Source organism: Furipterus horrens, unplaced genomic scaffold (assembly GCF_987537825.1).
Source record: "Furipterus horrens unplaced genomic scaffold, mFurHor1.1.pri manual_scaffold_4, whole genome shotgun sequence".
Taxonomy (NCBI): domain Eukaryota; kingdom Metazoa; phylum Chordata; class Mammalia; order Chiroptera; family Furipteridae; genus Furipterus; species Furipterus horrens.
The window spans coordinates 105,197,409-105,215,512 of NW_028327174.1; the positions used below are offsets into that span (position 1 = coordinate 105,197,409).

Sequence of the window (18,104 nt, forward strand, 5' to 3'; positions counted from 1 at the left end):
GAGGCTGAGAAGTTGAGCTGAGCTTTTGAAAGATTCTTGCATCTAAGGGAGGGAACGGATTTGAGTGCTACCAGGGAGAGAAACATTGATAGATTCACAAGTTTTATTTTGAGACTCCAAACAAAAAGGCCACACACCATGAATAAGGGTGGTCCTAAAAGAGACCTCCCTCTGAAGGAACTGAAACCCTGCTTCTAATCATACCATTTTATCACTGAATCAGGATTATCCAGGAATGCTAATATCCCTAGCCACCTGTTAGAAACAAAACAAAATGCTCTTTGAAGGAAGGTAACATTCTAGTCTCAAATTATCTTTTATTATTTTTCGTATACAATATCTGCCACTGAGTGAAAAATAACCAGACATATAAAGAATCAAAACAATGTAGTGGAGAGAGATCCAAGATGGTGTAGGAGTAAGTGGAAGCTACATTAACCTCCTCCCAGGACCATTCTAGAATTACAATTAAATTGTGGAGAAATCATCTGGAATAACCAACTGAACACTAGCTGGAGAGAAGCCTTATAACCATGGACAGATGAAAAAGGCCACTTCATCACAATGTGACTGGTAGAAAGTGCGGAGACATGAAAGAGCTAGCTAGGCTCCCACAGGTGGCAGCTGAAGGGACTGAGAAACAGCTCAACAGCTGAGGGTTACCCCTGAGAAAGGCAGGGTCTAAACCCCCAGCTGGGCCTCCCAACCTACAGCAACAGTGCAGAAAGTAAGATAACATCCAGCTTTAAAAAGTGAAAAGATGCAGGGTTATTTATTTATTTATTTTTGCTGGCCTAAAAGGAATAGCTGGAGACAAAGAGCTCTTAAAGAGACCATGTACAAAAATATTATGGCACCCATTTACCCTGGGCTCAAGCAGAGGGAGGGCAGAAAGGACTAGAGATGCTTAAGAAGAGTTTGGGGCAGTGACTTTGAGGAGAGTACTGAGGAGCAGCTGACTGAGTCCCAGTGCTGACTCATTTCCCATATTGCAGGCAGACCACTCCCTTCCAAGTGGCGTCAGCCTGAAGGGAAACAATAGCTCCCCCTCACCCTTTCCGCTGCAGGAATTAATCTTCCCCACCCTTGTTGCTCAAATCTGGTGGCTGATCACAGATTGAACAGATTAATAACTAAAGGAGACAGACAAATGCAGATCTCTGGTGGTCTCCAACAGGCTGCCTAGGCCCAGACTGAGACACCATCTGATGCCACCAAGGGCAGATCCAGGAAGTACAGATAAATCTAAGAAGCAGAAACAAACAAGAAGAGTCACAAAAAAAAGGGGAGACAGAGAAACAACACCCCATCAAAAGGAAAGGAGGAATCCCCAGAAAGAGTGTTAAATGAAATAGAGGAAAGCAAACCATCAGAAATGGAATTCAAAATATGGATTATAGGGAAGCTCAATGAGCTCAACAAGCTCAAAGAAAATGACAAAGAACTCCAGGGAAACTACAAGGAACTTACTGAGAATTACACGAGCATTAAAAAGGACACAGAACTTATCAATACGAGCCAGGAGGAAATGAAGAATACAATTTCTGAATTGAAGACCAGAGTAGAATGAATTAAAAGCAGGTTAGAGGAAGCAGAAAATTGGATCAGTGAGCTGGAGGACAACATAGAAAAAAATTCCCAGACAGTATAACAAAATGAAAAAAGACTGAAAAAAGAATGAAAAGGTTTTAAGACAGCTGCAGGACAACGTGAAACGTAATAATATCCGTATCATAGGAATTCCAGAAGGAGAAGAAGAGGAGCAAGGGATAGAAAGCTTGTTTGAAAAAGTAATGAGAGAAAACTTCTCTAACATGATGAGAGAAAAAGTCATGCAAATCCAGGAAGCACAGAGGGTCCCAACGAAGATGAACCCCAACAGGCCCACTCCAAGACACATCATAATTAAAATGGCAACATTGAAAAACAAAGAGAAAAATCCTAAAAGCAGCAAGAGAGAAACAACTAATAACATACAAGGGAGCTCCGATAAGGCTAACCAAGGAGGTAAAAAACCTGTACTTGGAAAACTACATAACACCGAACTGAAGAAAGAAATTAAGGAAGATACAAATAAAAAGAAGTATATACCATGTTCATGAATGGCAAGAATCAACATCATTAAAATGTCCATACTACCCAAAGCAATTTATAGATTCAATACAATCCCTATTAAAATACCAATGACATATGTCTCAGACCTAGAACAAATACTTCAAAAAATTGTATGGAACCAAAAAAGACCCTGAATAGCCACAGCAATAATGAAGAAGAAGAACACAGTGGAAGGAATCACAATACTTGATATCAAACTATACTACAAGGCCAAGGTAATCAAAACAGTTTGGTACTGGCATAAGAACAGACATATAGATGGAACAGAATAGAGAGCCCAGAAATAAACCGAGGTCTATATGGTCAACTAATATTTGACAAAGGGGGAAATAACATAAATTGGAGTGAAAAGAGCCTCTTCAACAAATGGTGTTGGGAGAACTGGACAGGGACATGCCAAAAAATGAAACCAAACCACCAACTAACACCCTACACCAGAATAAACTCAAGATGAATCAAAGATTTAAATGTAAGCGTGACACCATAAAAATCCTAGAGGAAAACATAGGCAGGAAAATTTCAGGTATCCTATATAGCAATATTTTCACTGATACATCTCCTAAGGCAAGGGAAATAAAAGAAAGAATAAATAAATGAGACTACATTAAACTAAAGAGTTTCTGCTCAGCAAAAGAAAATATTAGCAAGATGAAAAGAGAACAAACCATATGGGAAAACATATTTGCCAATTATATCTCAGACAAGGGATTGATCTCCAAAACATATAAAGAACTTATATGACTCAACACTAAGAACACAGACAACCCAATTAAAAAATGGGCAAAGGACCTGAACAAGCACTTCTCAAAAGAGGACATACAGAGGGTCCATAGGCATATGGAAGGATGTTCAACATCACTAGCCATCAGATAGATGCAAATAAAAACCACAATGTGATATCACTTCACACCAGTCAGAATGGCCATCATCAACAAACCAAGAAACAACAAGTGCTGGAGAGGATGCAGAGAAACGGGAACCCTAGTGCACTGCTGGTGAGAATGCAGACGGGTGCAGCCACTATGGAAAACAGTTTGGAATTTCCTCAAAAATCTAAAAATGGGACTGCCTTTTGAACCAGCAATTCCATTGCTAGGATTATACCCGAAGAATCCTGAAATACCAATTCAAAAGAACCTATGCACCCCAATGTTTATAGCAGTGCTATTTACAGTAGTCAGGGGCTGCAAACAACCTAAGTGCCCATCTGTAGATGAGTGGATCTAAAACTGTGACACATTCACACAATGAAGTACTATGTAGCAGAAAGAAAGAAGGAGTTCCTACCATTTGCAACAACATGAATGGAATTAGAGACAATTATGCTTAACGAAATAAGCCAGGCAGTGAAAGACAAATACCATATGATGTCACCTAATACAAGAAACTGATGAACAACACAAACAAATGAGAAAAATTGAACCAGGGGCATGTAAAGACTAACAGTGAGAAAGGGTGAGGGGGAGGGAAAGAAGGGGGGAAACAAGGGGAAGGGTCTTGTCAAGGAACATGTATAAATGACCCATAGACATGGACATTGGGGTGAGGATTGACGGGGAGAAGGGGTGGGTGGAGTGGTGGGAAGCAATGGGGAAAAAATGAGAACTAATAGAAAAACAATAAAAAAAATGTGGAAAATCAGAAGCAACATACTGTATAAAGAACTCATCAAAAATTATAAAAATTGAGTTTTCATACATGGATTTAAAATTACATATGAATAATGTACCTGAGATAATAAAATATGAGGTTGACAATTTCAACAGACAACAATATACTATAAAAATACAAAATGGATATTCTAGAACAAATAAGTATATAACTGAAATTAGGAATCCAGAGACAGATCTAATATGAGGCTAGATATACTGAAGAGAGATTAGTTAACTGGAAGATTAATACAAAAAAAAAAAATGAGTACAGAATGAAGCACAAAATGATAAAAAGATAAAACAGACACACACACAGAGGAAAGAATGTAAGAGACATAGGGGAACCAGTGAGAAGCTTGAAACCTGTATGTTAACAGAGTCCCAAAAGAAGATGAGAAAGATACGTGAAAAACAATATTTGAAGAGACAATGAATAATATTTTTTAAAAATCTCTGTGAACCTAAGCTGGATAAATTTAAAGAAAGCTACACCAAGGCAAAATGACAGGGAAAATATCATATAGCCAGTTAGAGGAGGAAAAAACAAAACAAAACTTACCCTCAAAACAGCAACAATGAAAGTTATTGTTCACTTTCCTACAGGGGGAAAAAAAGTGGGGCGGAGAGGACTGAAGACAATGGAATGATATATTTAAAAAGGTGGGAAAACACCTACAAAAGAGTTTCTTTAAGCTGAAAAAAACATTTTTCAAGAAATGAGCATGGAATAAAAGTATTCTCCAATAAACACAGAGAAATTTTGCACCTATGACTCATACAAAAGGCAATACTTTCTAGCTGTATGACCATGGGAGAAGAAAATTATTCTAAATAGAAACTCAGAGATACAGGACAGATTTAAGAGCCTCAGATAGAAATATTATATAATGTTGATATAAAACTATAATAATATCTTATAGGGCTAAATATGTTATAAATAGCATAAGAGCATAAAAACAGTTAAAGGGTTCTAGGTTTTTGCGTTGTCTGAGAAGAGTTTATACTCATTTATCTTAGACAACAATAAGTCATCAATGCATGTTGTGATCTCTAGGGTAGCAAATAATAATGAGAGAATGGAGAAGGCATGGCTACCATGTTAATAGTAGGAGAAAATGAAATTATAAAAAATTAAACAAAAGAAAAGAAAGAAGAATATAGTACAGAACAAGTAGTATAGATAAAAAGCAGATAGCAAAGTCGTATACCTAAATCTGATCATATAAATAATTACATTAAATGTAAATAACCTAAATATTACAGTTAAAAAACCAATATTGTCAAAACAGATTAAAAATAAACAGGAGTCATCTATACATTATTTATAAGAGCAACACCCAAAATGTATAGGAGAGCTTGAAGGTAAGAAGATGGAAATGTTACATAATGAAAAAGCTAACAAAATGAAAGCTATCATCACTATATTATTAAAAGTAGGCTTATGAAAACGGATAAGAAGAAGCTGTAAAGGGTAGGAGGACAGGGAGACTAGGCAAACTGTATAAGTGATCTTTTTGAAGTAACCTGCCTCCCTACTGGGGGCAGTAGGAAGAAGGGTGTGATGGGCTGGTGAATGTGGAGCATGGGAAATTCTTGAAGTTAGTAGGAGATAATATAGGTTTGGAATGATGGGGCCAGGTTTAGGGAAAGCCTGAAAACTCTTTCCAGTGCAGATTATATGTCATAGATTTGGTCATGACTAATCAATAAAAATTGGTATATCTTTAGTTAATGTTTGTGAAAAATAAGAATTTAAAACTTGTCATTATCAACCCTATTAACAGCTGGCTATTAGATTGCCTACTATAAGTGTTAAACTTTCCTTAACCCACCTCCGAAAGGTGGTAAGGGAATCTGGCACTGCAGAAATTGCCTGGGTTCCAATTCGGCTGTCACATTCTGCACCCAATTCTTCCTAGATGTATGACCAGGAGCAAAGTCTCTTAACCTCTCTGTACTTCTGTTTTTGTTTTTGTTTTGTTTTTAATTTGTAAAATGGGAATAATAGGAGAACATAACTAATAGGCTTGCTCTGACAATTATATGAGTTAGTAGTCATGAAATCTAAGAATTTAGACTGGAGCATAGTAAGAGCTAAACAAAAGGCTGTTCTTTTTATTGTTATGATAATTATGACTTTTGCATGGCAAATTGTTTTGTTATCTAAATTAAGTGCTAATTCAGTAAGTAGAGGGACACCAAATGAACAGCATTTTTTTTTTCTAGTCTTGCTCTGTCCTCAATTCTGAACCAGAAATTTAGTAATATGTCACACATCTTGGTCTTTTCTGCTTGAAATCTATTTGTTGAAATGCAGGAGTCCTTCATATGTATGGGCCTTCTGCTTGGCACTGGGAATGTTGTCCAGTAAGACAAGGCTGCAACCAACCCTGAAGGAGCTCACAGGCCTGCAAATAAAGAATTTCCATAAATAAAGGATTTCCATGCAGTGGAATATGGCTAAAAGGAAGAAGGATATAGCTCCATGGTAGAATGAGGAAAGCACTTTGCAAGCACAGATAAGGGATGGAATGGCCCCCACCTTTCTCCTTAAGGGGTAAGTTCCAAGTTGCTCACTGGATGCCTGAAACCAAGGATAGTACCAAACCCTATTTTAGTATATATTTTTCCTACACATATTTACCTTTTTTTGCATATCCAAATTTTCAACACCACTACTCTTGCACTTTGGGGTCATTATTGAGGAAAATAAGGCTTACTTGGATACAAGCACTGGGATACCATGACAGTTAATCTGATAACCGAAAGAGCTACTCAGTGATGAATGGGGAATGTGGTATTGGTTGCAGGAGGAGGTGAGGAGTACACACAGCACGGAGGCTCCAGACGAAAGGATGGTTTGTGTCCTGGGTTGTACGGGTAGGGACTGCATGAGATTTCATCGCACTATCACAGAATGGGGCATAATTTAAAACTTATGAGTTGTTTACTAATAAAATTTTTCCTTTAATATTTTTGGACTCAGTTGACCACGGGTGACTGAAACCACGGGAAGCAAAACTGAGGGTAAGAGGGGATTACCGTACTCTCTGGCTGGGTAAGAATTGAAAGGCTTTACAATGGATTCGGAAGGAGAGGCAGGAAAGGATATTCTAGGCATAAAGTATAGCATGCACACAGAGGAAGAACGGGATGAAAGTACAAAGCATGCTTGGGGATTGGCTAATTGTCCCTTGTGTTGGGTACATTAGATGGATGGAATGGGAAGTGGCATTTGTGAAGGCTGGAGAAGTAGGCCAGAATTGTGCTGTGACTGCTTTTCCATGGAATTTAGAATTTTTCAGAAGTATTTTAAAGGCAAATGTTTTATAGCATACCTTCGAATAACGTCATCCTTAAGGTATAGATTGTTGTACTTTCCAGTTTATGGAAGAAATTGAGTATGAATGTCCCCTAGGTAGTCAAGTATTGATGGGAATTTAGGGTTTAGAAATAGAATCATTTTTTTAAAAGTAAGTTACATCATGACTGACTAAATGTCATTGTACTCGTTCAACTGTTCAGTGTACGGTTATGCAAACTATGACTATAATAATTGGTAAAAATAATAACACGAACAGTAATAATACCATTTAACATTTATTGACAGTGTTTTATGTTTCAGAAACTGTTATAGAATCTTTTAATTCCATTAGCATATTTAATTCTCACAACACCTCTTTGGGGCAGATACTATAATATATAATAACGTATCTCAGAAAATATTTTTATAGACCAATAACACTATACCAATGGCAATGGCAGGTTATGCTATTTTTACCCCAAGAAAAAAGATTCACTTGATAAAAACCCTGAGAAACAATTTATCTGCTGCAATGGACTCCCCATGGTCTTAACCTAGGTATTCAATCGAGTGCCCAAATTTTATGAATAATAGGAGTCTAGCAGCCATTTGCTGACAGGGAACCTCTGACTGAACTATTGGCTTCCTGAGCTATGCCCCACTCATTTTTACCATCTGAGTCAACTGTTGTAAAGGAGTTCCTGGTTTGTCTTTCCACCAATGGACTAAGACCTGCCCCATCCAATCAGAACTGCTCCATAACAACCAATCAGGATGCATCATGCTGACCAACCAGGACTTGCGCAATTTAGACCAATCAGAAGTGTATGAATTTGGATACATTATTTACATAAAATTGACCTAATTGGGAACTTGGGCAGGAATTTCCACTATCAACTGCAGCCTTGGCAGGACACAATTTAGGTTGCCAACTGAATCTGTGTCTTCTGGGCTGCATTTGCTCAAAAAATGCTTATTATTTTTTATTACAGTCTAAAATTAATTTTGGTTTACAATGTATACACTAAGCCTCACCTGCCTTTCACTTTCCTTGAATGCCCATCTTTTCTCTAGTTTTATGGTATAGGATAGAGACAGAGAGAAACAAAGGCGAGGGAGTTGGAGAGGGAGAGAGGAGAGACCCAGGGGAAGGGAAGATCTTTAGAAAATTATTTTTCCTGACTGATTATAGTTTGAATTTTATTTTTACTTTTAGAACTGATTTAGAAAGAAAAATAAAGACAATTCTATCATATAGTATTATTCTGACTTGGTGGTTTTGCCTAGGTTGAGATGAGTAGGTGCCGAATTAAAGATTCTAGAATATACACTGGATTCAAGCAGGCTGAGAGTTTGTCTTCTGTATCTGCCTATCAAGCCAGACTCAAAGTAAACACTGTAATATTATATCATTTCCTTCCCACCCACCACCTTTGCACAAAATCAGGCACCAACTCAAGATAGTCACCAGCTTTCTATTTAGGAACATTTATCTGCTTGTGGGAAAATTGAACAAACACTTGAGACTCTCAGAGTACTTGCTATCAGGAAAATGTCAGTGGACATCCCTTTAGATTGGAATTAATTCCACAGAGAAATTGTTATAGAATAGCCAGTTTAGAAATTTAAACTTGGACTTAGATTCAGAAAATTAAAAAAAACCCTTGCAGAAGTAGGTATTTGCTTAAAGTTCTTTTTAATCCCTAGCAACTGTGGGTTTAAGATTTTCACAAAATTAGAGGAAAGAAATTATGTGTAATTTTCTCATCTGAACTAGTCTCCTTTTGCCCACTGCTTTCCAAATTTCAGCTGCTTAGCAAGTCAGCCAAATCCTGCAGTGAACGTGGCTTTCAAACAATCTGAATGGGAAACCACAGAGCTCCAGTGCTTTAAAATTACGCACTGACAAATCTAGAATAATCAGAGGAAGCACAAGACAGATTAAGCTTTACCTGAACTGGAATTTAAGACATGCCACAAGTAATTGATTCTCTTTCTAGGATAATTTAAGGACAAAAGCTTATCTGACTTTTTAAACACAATAGCAGATCACGATTTTAACATTAGGGTAAGATCAGAATAGTGAAGACCTTTTCTATTATACTGACCTATTTTTTCTTTTCATTGCCACTGTACTGCCCCCTCTGTCTTTGCATCTGTCCCTCTGTTAACAATTCTTACTTTGTATGCCTGTCTTATGAGTTCCTCCAGAGTAAGAATCTCTTTCTATTTATTCTTGTAAAGGGTATCTCAGTATTCACAATATCTGGTATATGGTAGTCAGTCAACCAATGCTGTTGAATGTATGAATGAATAAATGCATACATGCTGTGGCAAAAGCAATTGATTAGAAGTCCTTAATTCTATTTAAGCTCTGTCGTTACCTTAGTTAGAACAGTTGATTTAATGTTTCATCACCTACAAAAGATAATCATGAAAATTTATTCCAGCACACCTTTGTTTCTATAGCAAGTGATTCACAGCATTTTATAAAATATGAAGTATGAAGCATGTATTATAAATGAATAATTCAAATTTTGATATCTGACCACTATGTTTTAGAAACCTGTTATGTACCTTTTTTTCTCCTCACTTTGTCAAAGGTTTCAATTCTTTTCCTTTCTGGCCCTTTTTAGTTCTTTCCCACTGACCGTTGGAGGAAGAAAGGAAATTAGTTTTTGTAATGGGGACATTGAAAGTCAGAGAAGCTTGTTCTTAATGCTGGTTGCTGGGGGCTTCATTTCTCTGAACGCAGTGCCCATGGCAGCCTAAAATAACCGTCTAGTCCCTCATGTGTGTTATAATTCTACTGCAGTTTATGACGGTGAAGAGGAAAACATTGGGAGAAGATAGGTCAAATTTAATTTTTCAAACCACAGGTTGGTTATTAGGTAAGATCTACTTGTTTTCAAAATCATCTAGATTCTAACAATTGTGTATAGGTGACAAATGCCCCAGAAATTTTCCATGGTTTTGAAAAGCTTGCGTAATTGCTTATGTGGCAATTGTGAAACCATCCCTTGATGTGAACCTAACCCAGAGAAGGAAATTTCAAAATTTGTCCTCAAAATTTCAGGCTTTCCCTCCTGCAGGGATGGAAGGGGGGTAAAGTTAGTGGAAGATAGGAAGGGGGAGGGGCTTGGGTAATGAGTGGAAAAATCATTAAAGAGTTTATAAACTGTTGCAGTGCATTCAGGCAACCACATTTGAGACTGGAAAAAAAACAAACAAACCATAAACCCGATCATTTGTCCTTATTTCGGCAGGGAAGAAGACTGTCCATTTTATGTTTTGGTCTTCAGTGTTTCGAAGATTGATGTCAAAATAAAAACAGTAAGATACTCATGGTATGTGCTTTCCTAATTTGCCAATTGAAAGCCAGCTACCCAGAAAGCAGGATTTTGAGTGTAGTACAGATGACTTTATTCAGAACCGTTCTATTAGCTGTCATTTCAGAAAAGTTTTTTCTCCTTAACTGTAAGAGAACAACGAAAGACTCAGTGAGAAATTTTTTCGCAGAAATCAATGTCAAAGCCTCTAATTTGGGGGAGAGTTGGTGGTCTATAATCGCTAACTGAAGGCCAGAGAGATTTTTTTCAAAATTATGAAGAGCAAGTCGATATAGGAGAAGATAGTAAGCTAATATATTAGAGCCTCACTCAAGGATTTCAAAGCCAGCTACTTAGTGTTTCCCCAGAAAATCTAGAAGCTTTAAAGTCTTTCAATCCTTTAAATCCTTGTCCTTTCCATGTGTGTTTGCTAAGTAATTTAAACAAACAAAAAGACAAATAAAGTACCCTTTCCCAACTCTCCTGGATATTTTTCCCCTCAGGCAATCTCTTTTGCAAGTCCAGGGCAGCTTGGCCCTGGTAAAACAATAGATATGCAAGATAACAGTAGGGAAGTTGCTCTGAGGCCTTGGCCTTTATCAGGATTAACTGTTACACCAATAAGCAAAACTGTGCGGCAGGGTTTTTTCCATCCTGGCCTTTGCTGTTCCTGGGTGCCAGATGGCATTATATCCATGAAAAAAAAAAATGCTGCAAGTTATAACGTTGACCAGGAGCTGTTACTTCCACTTGATCACACTGTTTGGGGCTTTCTTTGATGTACAAAACACTTCTAAGATAATGAAATGCGTTGGCAGCTGGCTAATGGCTGGGAAAGTGCAAACCCTGCACTGAACTCTTCCACCAGACTATTCAATAGCAAGGTAACGTCAGGCCCACGCTGGAGAGGGAGCAAAGAGGCCAGTTGCCAGGCAAGCCCCAGACTCCTGGGCAAGCTGCTGTGGAGGAGCTGGTATTTTTCTCTCTTCAATAGAAGTGCTCTGTGCCTGCAGCAAATGAGAAATAAATCCATCAAGGCCAAGCCCAGGCTTATTTTTTACCAGCTGCTGGAATTTGCATAAAAGCCTGTGCCCACAGGTAAACAAAGATAGTCCACCCATGTAGACCTAAGAACTGTTAGTTTTTGTTTGTGCACAAAGTAGGGCCTCATCTTTGTGCAAAAAAAAAAAAAAAGTCCTATGAATTAAATTTGACTTTGCTGCTACTAATCTTTTCACTGGCCTGATTCACTGGGAAAATAGAGCATGCCTAATTGGATAGGGAGGCATTCTCTCATTTCTCTCTCCCTTGATGCTACAGGCCAACTCCATGGAGATACATCCTGGGTACCAGCCCCTTTGGGAAGTTCCTGTGCTTCTGCACCTTTTGGCCCCACAATCCTACTCCAATCCCAGCTGAATCGCTGGCCACCAAAACTTCTTCCGCCACCTGGACCCACCCCCACCCCCCACCCCCCACCCCCCGTCCTAAGCAGAAATCCTCTACATTTAAAATGCCTCTGGATTCTCCAATTTGTTCTTATCTATATAGTTAGAATGTAAGGCTGAAACAGGAACTCTCTTTTCAGACCTAAGGTCAGGAAACTACCTGTCAGCACATGGACCAGATCCAGTCCAGCTCCTGCTTTTGTGCTACCTACAAACCTAAGAAGAGTTTTGTATTTTTAAAGGATTGAAAAAAAAAAAAAAAATCAAAAGAAGAATATTTTGCGACGCATGGTAATTCTGTAAAATTCAATTGTTAATGTCCAAAGGTAAAATTTTATTGGTGCAATGCCACATACGTTCATTTATGTATTGTCTACAGCTGGAGCGCAAGACCCCAGCTGTGGATTTGAGCAGTTGCTTCAGAGACTTTTAGGATAGCCTGCAAAGCCTAAAACATTTTCTGTCTGGCCCTTTACAAGAGAAAGTTCGATCCCTGCCTTAAGCTTTTTGCAGGACCACAGAGTGAGTGCCCCTTTCTGACCATTTTTAAGGTGAGAGTGCTTGGCTGGGTGAAAAAGTCTCCATAATTCGAGTATTTTCATCACTTTATCTGAAAATGTTGTGCATGCTACCGTTGGAAACACTTTTCTTCCTTTCTAGCTTAAAATGGAACCAGTTTTTAAAGTTCTTGCCAAAGCTTCCTTTCTGTATTGTGTCTCTCCAACAGTCAGTTCCTGTGCTGGCCTTTAAACAAATACATCAGGTTTGAAATGTCCCACTGGTGTCTGTTCAGCTTGAGTGGAAATCGACGGCGAAATGTTGGGGTGGGAAAAACCTGATGATACAGCTTATGATTGTGGCATTTTCACTTTCCAGACTCCCTCTGCCAGTCCACAGTGTTGTGTAGGTTTGCAGCTCAAGGTTGTAAGCTTATCTGAGCCAACAGAAATGAATCTGCTTATCCCACAACTGGTGTCTCCTGTTTCTGCTCAGAGTTCTGCCTTTGTTAATTCGAACAGTGTGCTTTTTAAATTGTTTTTGTTTTAAGCCACTGACCACGTTTTTGTTTCCTCTTCATCCTGTTCGTCATGGGGTACTGGGTGTGTGGTCTATAACTTCCTACCTACTCTGCTCTATCTTATGTTGCTAGGACCTTTTTATTGAACTCTGGTTTTTGTAAGATTGTTGGCCACAGCTGTTCTGGACCTATTGAACATGGAATCGTTCTTCATCAGAAATTTCAGTGGTTGGCTCTCTGTGGTAGGCTATGGGTGACTGTTCCTTTCTTGGTGCTTGCCTGTGTTTCCTAAGGGGAAGATGTATTTCCTTTATATTAAAGAGGAAAAGAAGTTTAAAAGAAAAAGGTCCTAAAAGTACCAGTATAGTAGTAATCGTTACTGACTAATGAGTATCTCAATTCCTTCCTTCCAACTCTTCTTCAAGTATGCCCAAATATGTACAGAAATATTTAAATCCACGAAACTAGATAGATCAACTATGCATATTATGATTTCATTTAAAAAGTTATATGTGTAAGAGAGATAGATAGTATCTGAGGGTGTATTGTATTTGCATTAAAAAACAAACAAACAAACAAAGGAAAAAACCTGGATTTCTGGTTTCAGGTCCAGCATCTAAGGACAATAAGTAAAAAAAAGTGAACAAACTGAAAAAAAAGACCTGGAATGATATTCATTGAGTTATCAACAGTAGTTATCTCGGAAAGTATGTTTAGAGGTAATCGGTACTTCTACTTTATGCTAAATTTGCTGGATTAGTTTAGATTTTTAATTGTGAGAAGGTATTACATTTGTAATGATAAAAATATTTGAAAAAAATAATAATTTTAAAGCCTTAATCCCACATATATTTTCCACAGACCTTTGGCTATCTATTGTCCCCACCTACATCTGTTATTAATCAGCCCCTTATTTCCACCTCCTCCCATGGCAAAAAACTGTGTCTCTTAGAGCCCTAGACCACCCTCCATGTAACATTTGAATAGTGATGGTGTTATGCATTATCTGGGATGAGTAAAGGGAGTCAAACTTCCCTTATGGCTTCAGATTTTTGGGTCAAACATAGAAAGGCTTTTTAAAAATTATTTGTTGGCAATTTTCAAGAACTTGTTTGTATTAACCATACCAAAGAAAATGGTTCTTGGGCTAAATCAATGGAGTTAAGATGATCCTTTTCTAAATGGAAATCATACCTTGTTTTTCTAAATAAGTTGCTTTTTTTCCCTGGCACTATTTATGTAGGCATTGGTGAATCTTTACAACTGGTTTACAATGAACCTATTCCATTTACTGAATTCACATACTTGGGTCTATGACTAGACTTTTTCTTTTACTTTTTTTAAATATGCTTTATTGATTATGCTGTTACAGTGTCCCAATTTCTTTTCCCTTTGTTCCCCTCTGCCCAGTGACCCTCCTCCCTCCAGTTGTCCCCCACCCCCAGTCCATGCCCATTGGTTGTGCATAGAGTTCTTCTCAACATCTTCCTGTCTACTCCACTCCCTCCTACTATGCTTCTTAATTCCTGTACCATCTCCCTCCCTTTCTCCTCTTCCCCCTCCCTGCTGACCTCCCCCCAAAATGTTCCCCATACCTGTGATTCTTCCCACTCTCGTTGCCTACTTAGTTTGCCTTTTTTTCGGTTCCTTGGCTTCTGTTGTTGGTTGTTGTGATATAGTTTTCATTTTAATGTTCATAGTTTTGATTGTCTTTCTCCTAAACAAGTCCCTTTAACATTTCATGTAACAGTGGTTTGGATCTAAAGAACTCCTTCAGTTTTACTTAGTCCTGGAAGCACTTTCTCTGTCCTTCTATTCTGAATGACAGCTTCGCTGGATAGAGTAATCGTGGTTGAAGGTTTTTGCTTTTCATTACTTTGAATATTTCTTGCCAGTCCCTTCTTGCCTGCAGAGTTTCTTTTGAGAAATCAGCTGAGAGTGTTATTGGGACCCCTTTGTATGTAATTCTCTTCTTCTCTCTTGCTGCTTTTAAGATTCTCTCTTTATCCTTAATTTTTGACATTTTGATTATAATGTGTCTTGGTGTGGTTCTCCCTGGATCCAGTTTTTTTGGAACTCTCCGTGCTTCCTGGACCTGTAAGTCTCTTTCCTTCCCCAAGTTAGGGAAGTTCTGCTTCATTATTTTTTCACATAATTTTTCAATTTCTAGTTCTTCTTCACCTTCTTGCAACCCTATGATTCAGATGTTGGCCAGCTTATAGCTGTCCCATAGGTTTCTGAGCCTCTCCTCATTTTAAATCCTCACTTTTCGTTTCCTCTTTTTGCACTGATTGACTGCTTGTTCCTTCCCTATGTTCCGATTTGTTGATTTGATCCCTGGTTTTCTTTCCCTCACCACTAGTTTTGTATGTGTTCTCATTCATTTCAGCAGGACTAGCCTTCATTCCTTCTCCATCTTGTTTAAGATCTGCTGTCAGGTCTTTAAGCATTCTTATAACCAAAGCTCTGAACTGAGCCTCAGAAAGATTTCCTAGCTGTTGCTTCGTTGGATTAGATATTTGCTGTCTGGTCAGCTGCATCACCAGGATCTCTATCATGATCTGTGCCATCCTGACAGTTTTGTGTTTACCTTTGCTTCCTGGGCAGGGCTGTCACACCTCCTATGCTATAGGGGGCAGAGCCCTGTGCACTCATCACAACTGGGTGACCCTTCTCACCACACTATGGCATTTTGTGTGAGGGTGGGGGTCCAAGATGGATTCCTGCCGTTCACTCTTCGGTGAGAGACCGGGAGCCTCCTCCTCTGTCCCCACCCCCTCTAGGCCTTGCAGTCCAAGGCAATGGGGGGTTCTGCCTTCCCCGGTGTTGGAATTGCAAGCTGACGGGTCTGGTCTGCAGCTGGGGGTGCTCCCCAGGTGCTTCTCGCCTCCCCTTAAATACAGGTGACATCTCCACCCCAGTTTTGCCCCTCCTACCTGTCCGGGTGAGCACCACTTCTTTATAACTTTGTATGTTGGACTTCCATGCAGCTTTATTTTCTGGAACTTCTGGTTATTTCTGATTTTGCGGTAGTTGTATTCCTTCTTAGTTGTGGAGGGAGATGGAGCATGTCAGTCTAGGCCTCCATCTTGGCCGGAAGTCTCCTGTGTGTGACTTTTTCATTTCATTCATCTGTTTGCCTAATCTGCACTGTTTTTAATTATTGTAGATTAAAACTAGTTATTAGTTGAGTAAGCCTCCTCTGTCCCCTATTAGAATTTTTAAAACCTTTTCCTACATTTACCCTTCCATGGAACATAGCATCAGTTAGTTAAATAAACCAGAAATTTGATAACTCATTGAGAAGCTGTATGATATAGACTGTTTAGTTTTAATCTCCTGATTAAAAATTTTTAAGTATTTTGGCTTAATTTTATATGTCTATATCTATCTGTCAATCATCTAATCTTTATATAGTTATATATTTGTACATATATGCTATGTATGTAGATATATATGCTTGATTTTCAGCTTTTAAATAGATCAAATTTATTTTATTTGTAGTTACATACTTTTTCTTATTTTAAGCTGTCCATGATTCTTTGTTTTTCATTTCTTTTGAACATAATTTGAGTTGGTATATTATGCTTTGCCCTTTAGTTATTTATTTCCAAAAAACGATAAGGCACGGGAGCTCTAGTACTCCTGCTGCTCCAATACGAGATAATTTTGGCACCTACTTGGGAGCAAAAATGGCAAAGGTTTGCTTTGTCCTGAAATTTAATATATACTCTGAGTGTTGATGAAGGGCCAAAATGTTTAAGCATCCTTGCTAGCTTCTTTTTTCTCTTTTCTAAGGAATAACAATCTATTATTTATTCTGTCCTTTGCTGTGTCCTCTGCATTCTTGGATGAAATTCACAAGGAATGTTTAAAGTCTACCTGTCCTTTGACAATAGATGGTGACTTGAATTTGCATTCTAATGTCTCTCCTAAGAGAAGAGCCTCAACTTTCAAAATGGTATCCTTTGCAAATTCGATACCAGATAATGGACAATTTTTAAAATATATTTAAATATATTTAAAAATATATTTAAATATATTTTATTGATTATGTTGTCACAGTTTTTTTTTCCCCTTTGCTCCCCTTTGCCCGGTACCATCCCTACTCCCTCCAGCAATCCCACCCCCTTAGTTCATGTCCATGGGTCATGCATATAAGTTCTTCGGCTTCACCCTTTCCTATATTATTCTTAACTTCCCCCTGTCTATTTTGTACCAACCAATTATGCTTCTTAATCCCTGAATCATTTCCCCATTTCTTTCCCTTCCCCCTCCCAGCTGATAACCCTCCAAATGATCCCCATACCTGTGATGCTGCTTCTATTCTGGTTTGCTTAGTTGAGTTTTGTTTTTACTTTTTAGATTCAGTTGTTGATAGTTGTGACTTTGTGGTCATTTTAGTGTTCATAATTTTGATCTTCTTTTTCTTAAGTAAGTCCCTTTGACATTTCATATAATAATAGCTTGGTGATGATGAACTCCTTTAATTTTACCTTGTCTGGGAAGCACTTTATATTCCCTTCCATTCTAAATGATAGCTTTGCTGGATAGAGTAATCTTGATTGTAAGTCCTTGCTTTTCATCACTTTGAATATTTAATGCCAGTCAATTCTTGCCTGAAAAGTTTCTTTTGAGAAATCAGCTGACAGTCTTATAGGCACCCCTTTCTAGGAAACTCTCTGCTTTTTTCTTGCTGCTTTTAAGATTCTCTCTTTATCTTTCACCTTTGGCATTTTAATGATGGTGTGTCTTGGTGTGATCCTTTTTGGGTCTAGCTTCTTTACGACTCTGTGCTTCCTGGACTTGTATGTTTATTTCCTTTGCCAAATTTGGGGAGTTTTTCTTCACTGTTTTTTCACATAAGCTTTCAATTTCTTGCTCTTCCTCTTCTCGTTATGGCACCCCTATGGTTCGGATATTGGCACATTTAAAGTTGTCCCAGAGGATCCTAAGCCTCTCTTCATTTTTTTCAATTCTTATTTCCTCATTCTGTACTGGTTGACTGTTTGTTTCTTCCTTATGTTCCAAATCATTGATTTAAACCTTGGTTTCCTTCTCTTCGCCATTGGTTTTGTGTGGATTTTCCTTCATTTCACTTATCATAGCCTTCACCTCTTAAGTACGTTTGCCGTACTTAAGCATATCTGTGAAGCCTGTGAGCATCTTTATCACCAGTGTTTTGAACTCTACATCTGTTAGGTTGTCTGTCTTCTCATTTGTTAGGTTGGCTATCTC

General features: G+C 38.2%; 1 long non-coding RNA gene across 1 annotated transcript; it reads left to right on the top strand.

Annotated features, from left to right (window-relative positions):
* Positions 1–6,091: 6,091 nt before the first annotated feature.
* LOC150012603 (uncharacterized) lies at positions 6,092–11,774 on the top strand. The gene is made up of 3 exons (XR_016510758.1): positions 6,092–6,324; positions 10,338–10,418; positions 11,721–11,774. It is a non-coding gene; the product is annotated as an uncharacterized LOC150012603 (long non-coding RNA).
* Positions 11,775–18,104: the final 6,330 nt, after the last annotated feature.